At 52.9% G+C, this 15,372-nt stretch overlaps 1 protein-coding gene across 5 annotated transcripts in view; it reads left to right on the forward strand.

Annotated features, from left to right (window-relative positions):
* GATA4 (GATA binding protein 4) overlaps positions 1–15,372 on the forward strand; it is a 79,805-nt gene that overhangs the window by 14,068 nt on the left and 50,365 nt on the right. For 2 of the 5 annotated variants that reach the window (XM_027069355.2, XM_027069369.2), the window contains exon 1: positions 12,447–12,818. The exons of 1 other annotated variant lie outside the window; for it this stretch is intronic. The gene's annotated coding sequence lies outside the window, so the exon portion shown is untranslated. Of the gene's footprint in view, positions 1–10,551; positions 11,570–12,038; positions 12,164–12,446; positions 12,819–15,372 lie in introns of those variants that run through there. 2 more of the 5 variants (XM_053216695.1, XM_053216696.1) reach the window with 2 other exon arrangements.

Genomic DNA, 15,372 nt, shown 5'->3' on the forward strand with positions numbered 1-15,372 from the left:
TTTATCATACACACTCAGTCAGGCCTCATATTTTGGGTTCCTCGCTGAACACACTCATTATCTGCAGCTAAGATTAGGTTCAGACTTAGAGGCCTGGCATTCCCGCCCTTCCACTGTGCAGGACCAGGAATGAACCTCTTGGTATCAGATCTTTGGGGGGCACAGAATGGCACGATTTGGTGCTATCCACTTGGGGACCCCCCCTAAGTTACAAACGTTGACGTAAGAAGGTGTCCATTCTCTTCATCTGACAGACAGGAAATTAAAGCTTAGACAAGTTAAGTGATTTGCCTGGGGTCCTGCCTCTCGCTGCGTGGAAGTGTCCGGGATTAGAACCCAAGACTTCTGACTCCCAGATCAATGAGCGTCCACCATTGGCTGCCCAGATCCTGCCCCTCCTGGCCTAAGTTGCATTCTCCAATGAGTGTCTTGAGCCACGCCAACATCCACTCTCTCTACTGAGCCCCGAGAAAAGACTGCCTTTTTTTTTGGTTCTTAAGTCTCATCGAACGCAGAAGTAGGGCCCTTTTTACCTGTCAGGGCTAGCCCGTGCTCCAAGTGGGGAAAACAACAGCGTGTACCCCTCAGCGCTAGGAGTTAAGTTGTTTCCGGTATTGCCTTACTCCTTTCATCCTTATGAAGTAAAGCGCTTTGCAGGTTACGTTCACGGTTCTCATGTTAGTGTCACCAACAGAGTAGGTGGCCTTGGGGGCTTTCGCTAGAAAGGCAGAGGAGCTAAGGCACCCTGCCCGTGTTCTGCAGCCCGTCAGGCGCTCCCACATCGGCCGGGCAGGCCTTCTTCTCGTTCCGAAAGGGCAGTGGGAAGAAAAAGAGGCAAAGCAAGGTGGGAGAAGGAGGAACTGGGAGGAATTAGGAGGGGGGCGCGAGAATGAACTCAGCTCCAGTGTATCCCAAAGGAGCAAGTAAAATGCCTTTACTGTTGGAAACGAATACTTGCTCAATCAGAAAGTAAGCGTACAAAAATGGGGGAAATGCCACGTGGGGCATCACCAACTTTACCCGTAGGTGTGCTTTTCTTTATCTATTTATCTTCTTATCGATCACTGTATACGTTTCTGAAGAACACGAATGGAATAGTCGCCGGTGTCCCAGCTTTTCTCACGCCCCGCGTGGCTGCCGTGAAACTCCTTCTAAACTGTGCTGCACGTGAGACTGGCGGCGGCGGCCGAGTCCCGCCTCGCAGGGCGCGGCCCCTTCGCTCGGGAAAGGCGCTCCTCTCCCCGAGCAGCGCCGGCGGACACCGCGGCCCCGGACGCCCGCGCCGGCCTCGCCCGGGTAGGAGCGGAGGTCCCGGCAGCGGCCGAGCGGGAGAGAGAGGAGGGGCCCCCAGGGGAGGTGTGCGGCCGCGGCCCCGAGGGCAGGGGTGCGGGGGGCGGGAAGCGCGGCGGCCGCGGGGAGGAAGCGGGCCCCGCGCTTCGGGCGCCAGGCCCCGGAGACGCTTCCGCACCCGCCGCCCCCTCTGCGGAGCCGGGCCGGGGCGCGCCGGAGGGGCGGGCGCGGCCGGCCGGGGGCTGACCCCGAGCGCCGCCGAGTCTGCGGCCGCCGGCCGCGCCGCGCTCGCCTCCTGCCGCCTCGGGTTACGCGGCGGCCGTCAGCGCGCACCTCATCAATAAGGCCTGACAGGCCGCCGGCTCCGCGGCCATCCATCACGCGGGCTTGGCGCGGGCTGCGCGGGCGGAGGCGCAAGGGCACCCGCGCGGGGGGGGGGGGGGGGCTGGGAGCCGGCGGCCCCCCCGGAAGAGCCAGACCCGGGATGGGCCGGTGTTCACCGAGGGGCCGGGAGATTTCGTGCAAGCCCCAAACAGACCCGCGTGGTCGCGGGAAGAATTTGTCTATCAATCAACAAATATTTGACGTTAGTCCACCCGTTAATCCTAGTTGTCTTTTTAGGATGTGTTCATTTGTTTTTAAAGAGCTGTAAGGGAGCTTAGAAATGATGTAGCGCAACCTGTCCATTTCACAGATGAGGAAACTGAGAACCAGGTGGGGGGTGTGGGAGGCTGGACATGCGGGAGGTCACACGACCGGGTGATGGTAGAAACTAGAGCCCACATCGCCTGACCCGGACTCCCAGCCCAGGTGCCGCCGGCCACAGTGGAACTCTGCAGGAGCCATGACCCGTATGCATGTGTGACTTCCAATGTATGAAATGGGGGAAGTCGTGCATGTTCTGAGTTTCGTCTGCCTGTCAGTGCAGGAACTATGCAGGGTCCTCACAATCCCTGCTCCCAAGCGAGGCCACCGCATCCCTAGGTCCGCAAAGAGAATAGTTAATGAGGCAAAAGTATGGGGAGTGGGAGACACCTACACATACAAATAATATAGTTCCTTGAATCCATTTACTTCCTCCTCCCACCTACCCTTCCCCGCCCCCCCCCCCGCAAGGAGTGTACATGGTTTCTCTTCATGCATTCATCTATTTCCAGAACTTTCTCCCCGTTGCCTGTTTGCTGGACTCTTTCTCACTGATCTGAATAGTTTGAGTGTAGAGACTTCGTTGTGTTCCTCCTTATATCTCTCCAAAGTTTGCAGGGTGCCTGGCACATAGTATGTATTCAATAAATGTTTGATCTATGAATTTCAACACTTGTAAGAGAATTTAAATAATTCCAGTTCAGAAGACATCAAGGCTGAAAGAACTATCAGATCATGGTGTTCCTTTCATAAGAGGGAGACTGGTCCACAACCCTGTCCTTGATTTACCTAAGGCTTCCCAGGGGGTAAAGTCAATGCTTGGTGATTCCCAGGGTTCCCTTCCTTTTTTTTCATTGCCTGCCATCATGCTCTCCTAGTTGTGATTCCTGCGCCCTTTTCACTTCTTTCCTTGCCTTCCCACCTTTTGGTTCTTCCACTGATTAATTAGCAAGCTCTCCAAGGATAGGGATGAGAGTAACAGGGAAATCCACAAAACCAAACTGTTTGCTCTGGTTCTAATAGGAAACAAAATATTTTGTGGGGGTTTGTTCTGTTTTTCTATATTATGGTGTTATGATGGTATTGTTGGTTTTTTAATTCAAGTGAAAAGGATAAGATTAAAGCCCATGGCAATGGGTGTCTGTTAACCTTAACATTATTCATTTTCCCTCCTTGACCACAGTGCTTTGACTGTAGTTGGAAACAAGGATATTATCCACAGCTCTGGGAAAGGATAGAAATCAATACACACACACTTTTATTGAGCAGGAAATGTAGCAGAGCCGTTCTATGGCCGAGGTAATCAGTGGCATTTGGGTTCCCCTGTGATGTCCACTAGACTATGATTTCTGTAAATACAGGTACAAAGTGTGGTTTTATCTGGCACCGGGCACTCTTTCTTCCCATTACCATCCACCCGATGGTTGCCAATCCATGTGCACATCATAAACTGCAGCTAAGTGTAATGAAAATTGATGTGAGAGTCAGAGTCAAAACAACTTAACCCGCAGAGCTGTTGTGAGGGTTGACTACAATCATGTGCAGGAAAGGCCGCGGTCCAGCAAATGCTTTCCCTTTGGTCCATTCAGAAATACAGCCCTCCTCTCGGGGGTACACTCAATTTTTCAAGGCCAGGCTTTGGCTTCCTCTTGCCTCGTGGGACTAGCTGGAGGAAACCCAGTCTGCCTGGGAGACCGGGTTCTGGTCAGCTGGGTCGCTGCATCCTCCACTGCCAGCAGGTCGCCTGGGAAGTGACTTTGAAGTTTCTGAGCTTCTGATGACTGGCTCCAGGACTCTTGGGATGAGAGAACAGAATAACCCATCCTCATGCGCCACCCTCCTTGCAGCCCACTGTGAAAACTGAGTGCAAGTGTGGGACATGTAGGAACCAGGCACTGGAACTGCCATAGCATTTCCCGTGGATCTGGAGGAAGGATGAGCAATAGGGAGGACCAGCCTTGGAAACCGGATCCTTTTGAAAGAGATGCAAGGCTTTCTTTTGTATATAAATCACTCTTCTGAAGTGTTTCAGGTGGGAGTTGAACATGTACCAGGGATGTGGCGTCTCGCTAAGGACTGGGGATGGCTGCACGCACAGGGGTGGGGGGGGAGGGCAGGGAGAGAGATAAAATAAGGGCTGAAGAATCTTATCCTACCCCAGCCATACTGTTTCCCCCCTGCTTTTCGAGAAAACTAATTTATTGAGATGAAGTTTACTTCCAGTAAATTTATCCTTTTTAGTGTACAGTTCTTTGAGTTTTGACAAACACACAAATGGTGTAACTACTCCCACAATCAAAATATAGAACAGTTCCAGCACTCCCCAAAATTCCCTTCTCCCCTTTTGTAGCCACCTCTTCCTCACCCCCCTGCCCCTGGCAACAACCACTGATCTGTTTTCTGTCCCTATGGTTTTGCCGGTGTGACTGTGCCATATGAATGGATTCATTTAGTCTTTTGAGTCTGGCCTCTTTCGTGCAGCCCCAGTGCCCGAGATTCACTCATGTCGCTGCATGTGTTTGCATCTCATTGTCTTTTGTTCCCGAGTAGTATTCTGTTGTGTGGATACATATCCCTGTATCTATTCCCCAGTTCAGGATCATTTGTGTGATTTCAAGTTTGGATCAGTCATGTATACAACTGTAGGGCTTGAAGATCCCAGCAATCCTCTTTTACAGATTAAAGACTAACTTAAATTTAGCTGTTCTTATCCTGAAGCATACTGGGAACAATACATCTGCTCAGGAGCCACGTTCAACAAGTTTGGGGTGAGGATGTCAGAGTCCCTAACAATAGCGGCATATGGAGGTGTGGGGTGGGGGAGGAAGAGAGCAGAAAATAAAGAAATGAATGAATAAATCTGGCGAGGAATGAGTGTGTGCTAACTACTGAAGCAGGGAGGGGTTGGGGAAGGGGAGAGACAGGGGATGAAAATTTAGGGCTTTTGAAGTGGACTAAAGACATTTCTCACATGGTGATTGAGAAATTGATCACTTTTGATTGATGAGGCTCTGTCTTATACTATCTGCTCTCAGCCTTCTGCCTTATCCCCACCACACCCCCCAAGCAGAGTGGGACTTCTCCAGAGACTTTGTAAGGGGGTGGGTGGGAGATTCGTTCCCCTCACCAGGGAAAGGCTCCAGCTCCTCACGTGAGGTGGTAGGAGATGGCCGAGGGAGGATGGGAGGTTAGCAGAGACTCCTGGGGTTAGCTCTGCACCTCCAAGAGTGAAAAGCTCCCCTTCTTCTAGGTGCTGATTATTCCATTTCACTCAGACCTTTGCTTCTTGCTCTGTCTCCCTGTAGTTTCTCGTCCTGTGGCAATTTGCTGTTTATTAGTGCTTTATTAGAGGGCCTGGGGCTGTGGAAGAAAGCAAACTTTAAGTCTAGAGCACCTGTGTCTTCCAACCAAACTCACAGATACCAAATGAATGGGGGGGGGGGAGGTTGAAACTGGTTGAAAAGACATGGAATGCCAAGGATCTTCCAGTCTTCATACTCTCTCAGGTCAGAGTATAGTACATACCCTTGGAGGGAAATAGATCGGTGTAGTTACTGCAAGATGCATGCCTCTGCTTTCCTCCTGCTGTTGCAAGAAACCAATTATTTCCAAACAATGAGTACCTCCAAGCCCAGACGGGTGTTACAAGAATGAACAGAGCACTCTCTATGGGCACCTGCTACAACTGTGGGTTGGTGGCACGTAAAGCCACGTTACTGTCCTTTACAGGGAAGCCCAGGCCTGTCTGGAGTGGGTCCTCACAGGCGTGAAGGACCTCAAGGCCTCCAGCCGCCAGTACCCCCAGCCGCCCCCGCCCCGCCCCCCACCCCTGCCGCTGTTTTCGCACTTGGGCTTCGCGCTTCCTTGACACTTTCCTGTCTCTCGCTCTGCCGCGCCAGGTCGCGGCGCCTGCCTGGGCGTCTTCTCCAACTCCGGGTCACCTCGGGCTCCGTGGCCAGGGGAAGGGTGCAGGGGCTGACGGAGGAGGGGGCAGCCTGTGCGGAAACGCACCCGAGCTGGCGATCGGAACATCACGTCTCTGGTGGCCTCACAAGTCCCCCGATATGTGCGTCGGGGTCTGACAACTGGCAGCGCTCCAGCCGCTGGTGTCCTCGTCACCACCACTGCCCTCCCTGGCAGCTGGGCGGGGGATGGGAGTGGGGGGCGGGGTAAGCCCTCGACTCCGGATTGACCTCGTCCCTATCTGGTCCCTCTCCTCCGATTGAGCCCTGGCGCTTTCCTTCCCATTTCTCTTGCTGGCTTTTTCTCGAGCTGTCTCTATTTCTGTCGCCAGGTCTCTTGATTCCTATTTCATCTTCTTTCTCTAGATTTGTGCTTTTCTCTCCCATCTTCCCCTCCCTCTTTTCTCTGGTCTCCGTCTTTAATTCCTCTCTGCTCTCTCTGCGTGTCTATTCCCTGCTGTTTTTCCCATAACGCTCCACCATTAATACTCAATATATTTGACTTTTTTATTGTCTGTCTTCCTCTTCTAGAATGTAATCTCCTGGAAACAGAGTTTTCTCTATTTTGTTCCATGCCAAATCCGAGTGCCTGGCACAGAGTAGGTGCTCAATGAATATGGAAAGGAGGAAGGGAGGAATGCACGAGTGATCCTGTCCCTCTCCGGCTTGCTAAGGCCCCTCTCACTCTCAGTTGCTGCCCCCTACTTTTTCTCTGTGCTCCTCTCAGCCTGCCTTCCCTTGTCTACCTCCCCCCCTTCTCTCCTTTCTCCTGTTTCTGACTCTCTCCATAGCCCCCCTTCATTTTTTTCTGGGTCCTAGTGTCTGCCTGGCTCTCTCCATCTTTTCAGGAGTTGTGGGTCTGGGCCCTCCGTGCTCCGGAGACGGTGCACCCGGCACCCTTGTCCGTCTTTGCTCTTTGTTCCGGGGAGTCCCGAGGCCTCCCTTGTCAATCGCCAAGGCCTCAGCGCCTAATCGGGTTCTTCAGTTTAACTCAACTTCCAAAATCCTGACTGCGCTCCGCGCCCGGAAATCCCTTCTTCCTGCAGATTCTGGAGTCCATGGACTCCGGGGTTTCCCTAGGGGCAGCCTAGATTTGGGCAGATTTGTAGTTGGCCAGGGTGGGGCTGAGCGTTGCAGATAAATGCTCTCCAGTAACCCAGACTGTGCTACTCTCTTGGTGTCCAGCCTGGACCTCAGTGAGTTACTTTGTGAACTGGTGGTGACCCTGGGCACCTACTATGTGCCCGGGGACACATTCCCCTTTGAGGGGAGTGCTCCATTCTCCAACTGCCAGCAGCCCTGGGAGATGCCATTGCAATCCCTTTTGTAGTTTTAATCATTCAACAAACATTTATTGAGCAACTGCTGTGTGCCAGCCACAGTTGCGGCCCTCATGGAGCTTACCTTATGGGGTGTGTGTGGGGAGGGCTGTGTATAACCAACCACAGATAAATGAATTTATAACTCCAGGGAACATAAGGCCTGTGGATAAAGCAAATTAATATTTTATGTATTCCAAGAACATTTATGGAGTTCTTGTTATGGACTCGGTGTTGTCAGCACTGTAGTTTCTAAAAGTCTCTGCCAGGGAGGGAAGGGGGAGGACCCACAAGTGAACATATTGAGGCCCATGTCACCAAGAGAGATCCCAGAGGTGACAGTTTTGGTCCCCAAAGGGTAGAGGCCCTCCCCTCAGCTCAGAGTCTGCAGGCAAGGAGTCTCCATGGAGCTTGGACAGTGGGTACAGGAAGCTCCCGTTTGCTGCTGTTTTCATAAGGTTCTTGGGTGAGGAGGGAGAGAAGGAGCCAGGCTGGGAAGGGAGAAAGGGGCCTGTGCGAAGGCGTCAGCGTGGCCGCAGTGAGTTGAATGATCCGGGATCCGCAGCCTGCTGGCCCAAGTGCCCGGACTTTCGGGCGCCGCAGAGACCGGGTTTCAGTTCTGCCCTCTGCGGCCCCGGGACCTAAGGAGCACCCTCCCCATTTAAAAAGTCGCTGGCATCCTTCCCGAATTTAATGAAAATGTGGGGCCTCGTTTTTGTTTTTCTTTCTCTTCCCACGGGCTCTTAGGTTATGAGACACGACCTGCTTTGTTTTAAATTGATTTTAATTTTTAAGTGTTGGGCGTATTCATTAAAGCAAATTTAGAAATATTTGAAAAACAAAATGCAGGTTTAAAAAAGTTTCATTATAGATATAAACTCAATATTAACTAGAGTGGAAAAAAGAACTAAGACTCAGGAATCTAGATTCAAGACCTGCTGCGGAGCACACAGTCTTTGCCACCTGGGACAGGTGTCTTAACCTCTCCGGTCTCTGAGTTCCTGTTCCTATGAGACGGTAACACCTTCTCTTCCGCCCTCTCGCTCGTCGATGTTGTTTCCTCAAGAGAAAAAAAATGAAATCTGGGAGCGTTCTATAATCTTGAAATGACTATAAAATATTAGGAGCTGTGCCAAAAACTCCAATCCTCACAGCCCGAAGCACCAACGAGGCGTTCGCCACGGTCTGTGAGCGACATCGTGGCTTCACTTTGCAACACCGAATAGTATTTTTAAAAACAAGACAGAATCGGAAAGCGTTGCTGCCTTTGCTCCGTTACATCTGCCAGCGGGTGATGATCACTTCCTGGGGTGCAGAGCTCGGTTCCCGGTGGGAGGGGGCAAGGGTCTCTAGGTCCCCGACGCCCTTCCCTCCCCGCCCCTCATAAAGAATTCTAGGTGTGGAACACCGGGCTCTAGGAGGGAAAGAAGGTCTCCGTAGCTTTGCAGCTTAATTCGTTCTGCGTGTTTGCATCAGCGGGAACGGCCCTGCTCCGCAATTTGGTTCTCCCAGCTCCAACCGCTTGCGGGGGCGTGGGTTTGCCCTGGGGGCAAGGTGGGCCACACGAGCAAGGCCCGGAAGTCGCAGAGGGAGGAGGAAACGTGTGGACCCGGTGGGGGAATTCGAGGGCCCTGTGGGAACCGGAGCCAGCCTACGTTCAGTGCGGGTCACTTTGCATGTCTTGTCATGAGCCCTGGGGCTCTAGTCTATAAGAAGCCTCTACATCTGGGAGGGATTCGTTATAAAGGGCGAGGGGAGACTCCTGTCGCCTCTCTGGTTCTCTCTCCCTATGGGGGTCTCTTGTTCCGATTAGAAGACTTTGGGGGCCCCGTGTTTCTTCAGACACGGTTGGTTTTCGGGTGCTGTCCGCGGAGGCTGATGGCCGCAGGTTGCCAAACGGCGTTACTAACCCAAATCTGAGATTGTGGCACCTGAGGTTGCGCTCCGTTTAAAATAAGCTGGCTCGGCTCCGGCTAGGAAATCCGGTTACCCCGTGAGGGTAGACCCTCGCTGGTGTCACCGTGAATTCCATCGCCCAGTTTATTAACCCTTTTGTTCAGGGAACTAGAGTTCAGCTTCCTCTGTACACTATGTCCAAACACAACTGTGTCTCTACCAGGGTTTGGACCAGCTCACGTCCGGGAGACCTTAGTGGAGCAAGAAAATGCAATCTATTCTTGTGTCCTGGGGAGATTAAAAAAATTTTTTTTAATTTACATTCATTTATTTTTGAGAAACAGAGTGTGAGCAGGGAGGGGCAAAGAGAAAGGGAGACGCAATCTGAAGCCGGCTCCAGGCTCCTAGCTGTCAGCACAGAGCCTACTCGGGGCTCAAACCCACGAACCCACGAACAGTGAGATCATGACCTGAGCCGAAGTCGGACGCTTAACCGACTGAGCCATCCAGGGGCCCCGGGGAGACTTTTGTTTGTTTGTTTTTACGAGCGCAGTACATCTAAATAATTCTTATTTGTCTAAAATCTCAGGACTTGACTCTTCATTAGACCCAGGACCTTAGTAAAAAAAAATTTTGCAGTGTCAAATTTTCCCTCTTGACTATGGGAAAGAAAAGAAAAGAGAACGTGAGTGGTGTTGGGCCACCATCCCAGGCCAGCCCAGGGACATGTCCTTAAAAATAGCCAAGACTCCGAACCTCAAAGCACCCCCTCCCCTTCCCAGCGGCCTCCTGAGCGAGAGAGAAGCCTGGGAACTTAGCGGCAGCCGATAAACCTCCTCCAGCCGGCGGGCCAGCGAGGCCTTGAAATGCTCCCCGCTCCTGGCAACGCGCAGCGGCCGGCCGCGGGGGCTCCCGCCTTGTCCTAGAGAGGGGAGAGGGAGGGGGCCGGACGAAACTGGAGGCAGGGAAAGAGGCAAAATGAAACACCCCCAAAGGAACAGACCGCTAGCCAACCACCTTCTGGGCGGTCCTTGAGCTGAGCCCTTTGGGGAGAAAATTTGGGGCGCCGGGCCCAGAGAAAAAGGCCACCAGAAAGAGACACAAACTTCTCCATCCCAGGCGCATTCTTAGAATCAAGGAATCTTTCAAGATTCCCAGACCTCAGCCCACCTGAAGAGCGCCAGCGGGGTGGGGGGGGGGGCGTGGGTAAAACAGCTCTGTCATGTCCCTTGTCAGAAGATTCGCCCCCACCCCGCCCCCACAGCCGTGAATCCGGGGTTCCTAGCAAGCGAGCGCTTAAGAAAAGCAGGCTCTTCTATCTAGGGTCTCACAACAGCCACAAAGAGCAGGCAGGGCCTGTTGTGCACCCTTCCTGCCCTTCCCCCCCCCCCCCCAGGAGGAGACTGAAGGTCCGAGAGGTCTGGTGTGGGGGCAGTGATGTGGGAGGCTCGCCCCTGGCCACCCAGCTAACATGAAACTCAGCACACATCCTGCGCTGCTGGAAGAAGTCTGCCTAGGAGTGGCCTGCGTCCTTGGCTTTGGTGAGGGCGCTTGGATGGCCACTCCACCAGACACTAAGCCCCAAGCCCAAGGCTTGTTGCTAAGAAAATTCACTGCCCAGGCCGAAGGCTCGGCGCTGAGGACCGCGTGTGGAAGGCAGCTCTGAGACCTAAGGCATCGCTGGAGCCACAAATACCCACTGAGAAAAGAAAGGCTAGAACAACTTGCCGCTCGACTAGCCCAGACTTTTAACTCTCCAGAAAGCCCTCATAGGCCAATGGGGATGTTGTTTCAGACTGCGCAGAGATCGAGCACCCTTCTCCACCATTCGGCTGAATATGCGTGCGCCCGCCGAGTGTCCTCCCCCAAACCGCCTCTCCCCAGCTCCAGCCTCCGGGGTCCTCAGAACACCCTCCCTCTTAAGTTCCTAGACACCTGGGATCTGCTGCGCCAAATTCTGCAGAGGCGCTGGCGAGGAGTTGAGGGAAGCTGGAGAAGAAGGGTCTCTAAACACACCGCCCTAAGCTTCCGGGGCTCGAAGGGTCCTGGGCCAGCAGCTCCTAGGGGTGGGACGGGGAGGCGTGGGTGCGTCCAGCCGCAGCGCAGACCTTACGTCGCTCCGCCGGGCGCCTCAGTTTTCTCTCCTAGGCTCTGGCACCTCTGGACCTCCGAACGTTGAGCTCAGGAAAGAGAACTCCCCGCGCAGCCGCGCTCAGTCCTTCCTCCGGGATTTTCCTGAGAATCCCCACGAGTTGGCCACGATCCCTGTGGGGTTTTCCTTCCAATCAGCCATGCGTCCTACTCTCATCCTCAGCGCTCAGGTTGCCCTCGCGCAGGCCAGGAATCCACCACTGATTACCAACAGCTGAAGCTGGCGTAGCCCCTTACCCTTCCTTCGCAGCCGCACAAGTTTCGTGTAGGATGGTACCCCGGCCCCCTCCCGACCCCTCTAATCTGGTATGAAAAACCTGCTCTAGGGAAAGAAACTCGGCCTTAGTGGGGCGGGGTGGGGGGAGTTTAACCGAAAGGGTGAGAGCCACCGGCCGGGTGTTATCTGGGGCTGAAGGCTGCGGTAATCGATGGGTTATTTTTACGCGGTAATAGGGCCCTGTGATTGCTCTATTAACCTTTAGACCTGTCTGAGGGACTCTCCGGCTCGCAGCCCCGCTGCGCTGGGGCCTCTAGGCACTGACGCCGACTACAGACTCAGGCCTGCCACCCTCCCCGCCCCCAGTCCTAGGGAGGGGGCTGAGGAGCCTTGGAAGAGCCCTCTCGGCTGGGAAAGCCTGCTCCCGCTGGACTGCCAAGCCTCCCAGGACCCCGCCACGTCCCTAGGATTGGTGCAGCGGCGCCGAAAGCTGCTGGGAAAACGGAAAGATCTGAAGGGAGGAGGCCACAGGAGATGGGAAACGTCGCCAGGAAGGGGTGCACGTTTTGCATAAATACATAAAACTGAGGGCTGGAGGGCCGCCTTGCGGACTCCCCAGGCTGCTGGGAAGGCGGAAGGGAAACTTCGGTCTCTGCGCTCTGACTTGAGTGGGCCAGTCCCAGGTTTGGTGTCTTTTCCACCGGCACTTCGGGGCTAGCAGGAACCCCACTATCCACTACCTCCTGGAGACTCGCAGCTAGCCGGGCACCCCTGGTAACCCTGTGCTCCACAGCCGGTCAGGGGTCTCGCCCAAAAAGGTCACCTTCCCGTCTATCAGCGCCGCCCCTTGACTCGCGAGTCCTGGGCTGGGGCTGGACCAGGACCACCGGGAGGCGGGGTGGGGGGTGGGGTGGAGGGAGGAGGTAGGAGAGGGGACTCCTGAATAAAGCTGACCCTGGGCAAAACTGCAAACCGGATTGACCTCTGGCAGGGCGGTGGGTGAAGCCCTGCGCCCCGACCGGTGGCACTTTAGCATTTTCCGAGATCCGAGCGCCTGGACTTTGCCTGCTGGGGGAGTTTTTTGAACAGCCCCGAAGCCCGGCGCCGAGCGGAGGTGCAGCCTCTGCGGCGCACCCCCGCCCCCCGCCCTTGCACGTGACTCCCACAGGCCAGTCAGCGCTCGGGAGCTGGAGCGCAGGGGCGAGGGGACTAGCGCCGGGAGGTGGGGGACTCGGAGGCGGCCGGCACAGTGGCCGCGAGAGGCACCGCCGCTGCCAAAGCTCCCGGGGCGCTCAGGGGAGCGTGCGCCGGCCCTCCAGGAAGCTCAAGTCCCGCCAGGTACTGCGTTTTCTGTCTTCTCCTTGCTCTTTCCCACCGTTTGAGAAACCCAGAGCTCCTCCGCGCTTGTTTGCCTGGGAAGGGAGACGTTGATCACTCCCTCCTCCCCAAACTGGCCAAAGCCCGCTTAACTTTTTGCTTTGGCTTAACAGCTTCTTTAAAGCAAAGTTAAGATTTGCGGGGAAAGCGGAGAGGGATATTCGAAGTGCTTTTTGATTTTGTGTGTGTGTGTGTGTGTGTGTGTGTGTGTGTGTGTGTGTGTGTGTGTGAGAATTTGAACGTTTTTAATCCCTGCCCCAGCGTATATATTCTCCAGCCCTTGTTTGCACCTCCCCAGGCCAGGGCCTGGATGGTGATGATGGCCGTGCGGAATCACACGATCAACTGACCCGGGACAGGTCGCACGGAGGGACTCAGGCGAGGAGTGTCGCCGGTCGGTGACTCCGGGGACTCAGAGTGGCTGTGGGAGGCTGCGTAACTGGGCCTTGGGCCCCGGGGAGGCGCTTCGAAGCCGGGAATGGCTACGGAGCGCCCGGACGTTTTATGCCCTTCTGGCCAGCCTTCTAGCCTTCCTGACTGGGGTCCAGAGAGTCAGAACGCCACCCACGAAGCTAACAACCCCACCCACCCACACTGCTTCTGGGTAAAAGTAGCTGAGGGCCGGAACCCGGGAGGAAGGCAGTGACGTTCCTCCGCTGGCCACGGTTAGCTGCCCCGATCCACAGTATTATGTCCCTTGGCTTTGGGTTGGGGGGTCCTTCAGGTAGGAGGAGGATGCCGGGATGGTGAACTGCCACCAGGTTGAGGGAACGAGGAGGCCTTTCGGTTGGGAAGCAGGGTGGAGGACCCAAGGCTGGAGGGATTTGGGGCCGCACGGACGGCTTTTCGGGGAAGGTTGGGGAAGCGCCGAAGGCAAGTATTTCCTGTGTTTCTCAGAAATGGAATGGACAGCCAAGAGCAGGTTTCAGGCTTTTAAAGTAGGGTTTCATTTGGGATAACGGAGTGGTGCCTCCTCCCCCCCTAAACTTCTGAGTCTCCACGTTCCACAGCAGCGGACAGCTATATTACTGCTGGCTAGTGTGTGCGTTCGTGTGTGACAGTTTTCCGCGCAGCAGGCCGAGAGTGAAGGCGAGAGGCTGAGCCCAAAGAGCAGGAGTGACCTGTAAATAAACACAGACATTAGGGCAAGTTTTCAGAAATAGATCAGAAAAGGGCCGTGGGCTAAATCACGAAGAAAGCATCTCCTATTTGGTCTGTGAATTGGAGGTGAACTGAAATGAGTGATCTGGAGAAGAGGGAAAAACTGAGGATCAGGCCTGAGTCCCCATGATGAGGCCAGATCTCTTCTGCCATTCTCAGTAGCTCTCTCTGCTTCCTCCACGGTCAGACGCCTGAATCGAGGCTTAATAACAGAAGCAAGCAGAATGATTTCTTGTCTTTTCAGAAAGGTGTAGAGGGGTATTTTCTCCTCCTTCTATTGTTCAGTAATCCAATGCCCAGGTAATGTACCAGCCATTTTAAAAAGGCCGAGAATTTAGTAAAGATGAGTGTTAGATTTATGGCATTTTTAGCATTTACATTTTAAAGCTGGTAAATTAGCATCTGTGTGTAAGTTGGCTTGCAAAATTATAAATCTTCCTTCTCTGCAGTTATGTGAGGAAAAAGTATGATGTTATGCATTAGAACTACGGAAGTTGAGTATTACAGAAAATACAATGAAATAGGTGAACTATTTTATTTAAAAATTAAATACTGAATATTTTATCAAGGTAAGCCTATGTGTTTACTTATTGAAGCGCACAGATTCCTATAAGGTACTAATTTTTTGCCTTCATTTTCAAAGAGTGAAGTTGGTGATTTCGGATAAAAAATTTTTTGTAATATTTTAGTTGTAAGTAATCTCTATACCCAACTGTGGGGCTCGAGCTCACAACCCTGAGATCATGAGTTGCATGCTCTACTGACCGAGCCAGCCATGTGCCCCTCAGATCAAATTTTTTGTATCTACCCTCTAGCCAAACTTCTTCCTGGAAGGAAATGTCCAACAAACCAATAATTTGTTGTATAGTTTTGAAAGCAAATGATAAACCATCTAGAAGTTGACATGTGACTATAGAAAACAGTTCTATTAACTCCATTATCATTAGTGATGTTGCAAAGATGGTTAAAAGCATTATATAGGTATATTAGATGTAGTGTAGATTAGATTTTCAGAATTTTTTACAATAATTAAGATGACCATTCATTATAGTATGATTATATCTGAGGCATTGTCTTATGGTACATTAGAAATCTGTAATAGTAATAACAATAGCCAACAATTATATAGAACTTTGTACCTGTTATAAGTTTTATAAAACCCTATTATACTTGCTTTACATATATTAGTTTACAATCCTTACAGTCCTCACCATGACTCCACAAGATAGGTACCTTTAACATTTGCATTTTTGCAAATGAGGAAACTGAGGCACAGAAGTTAAGTAATGTGTCTAAAGTCATTTGTTCAGTAAGTGACAGCCTGGGTTTAGTATAATAAAGGTCAATTGATGTT

The sequence above is a fragment of the Acinonyx jubatus genome, chromosome B1, assembly GCF_027475565.1.
Source record: "Acinonyx jubatus isolate Ajub_Pintada_27869175 chromosome B1, VMU_Ajub_asm_v1.0, whole genome shotgun sequence".
Taxonomy (NCBI): Eukaryota; Metazoa; Chordata; class Mammalia; order Carnivora; family Felidae; genus Acinonyx; species Acinonyx jubatus.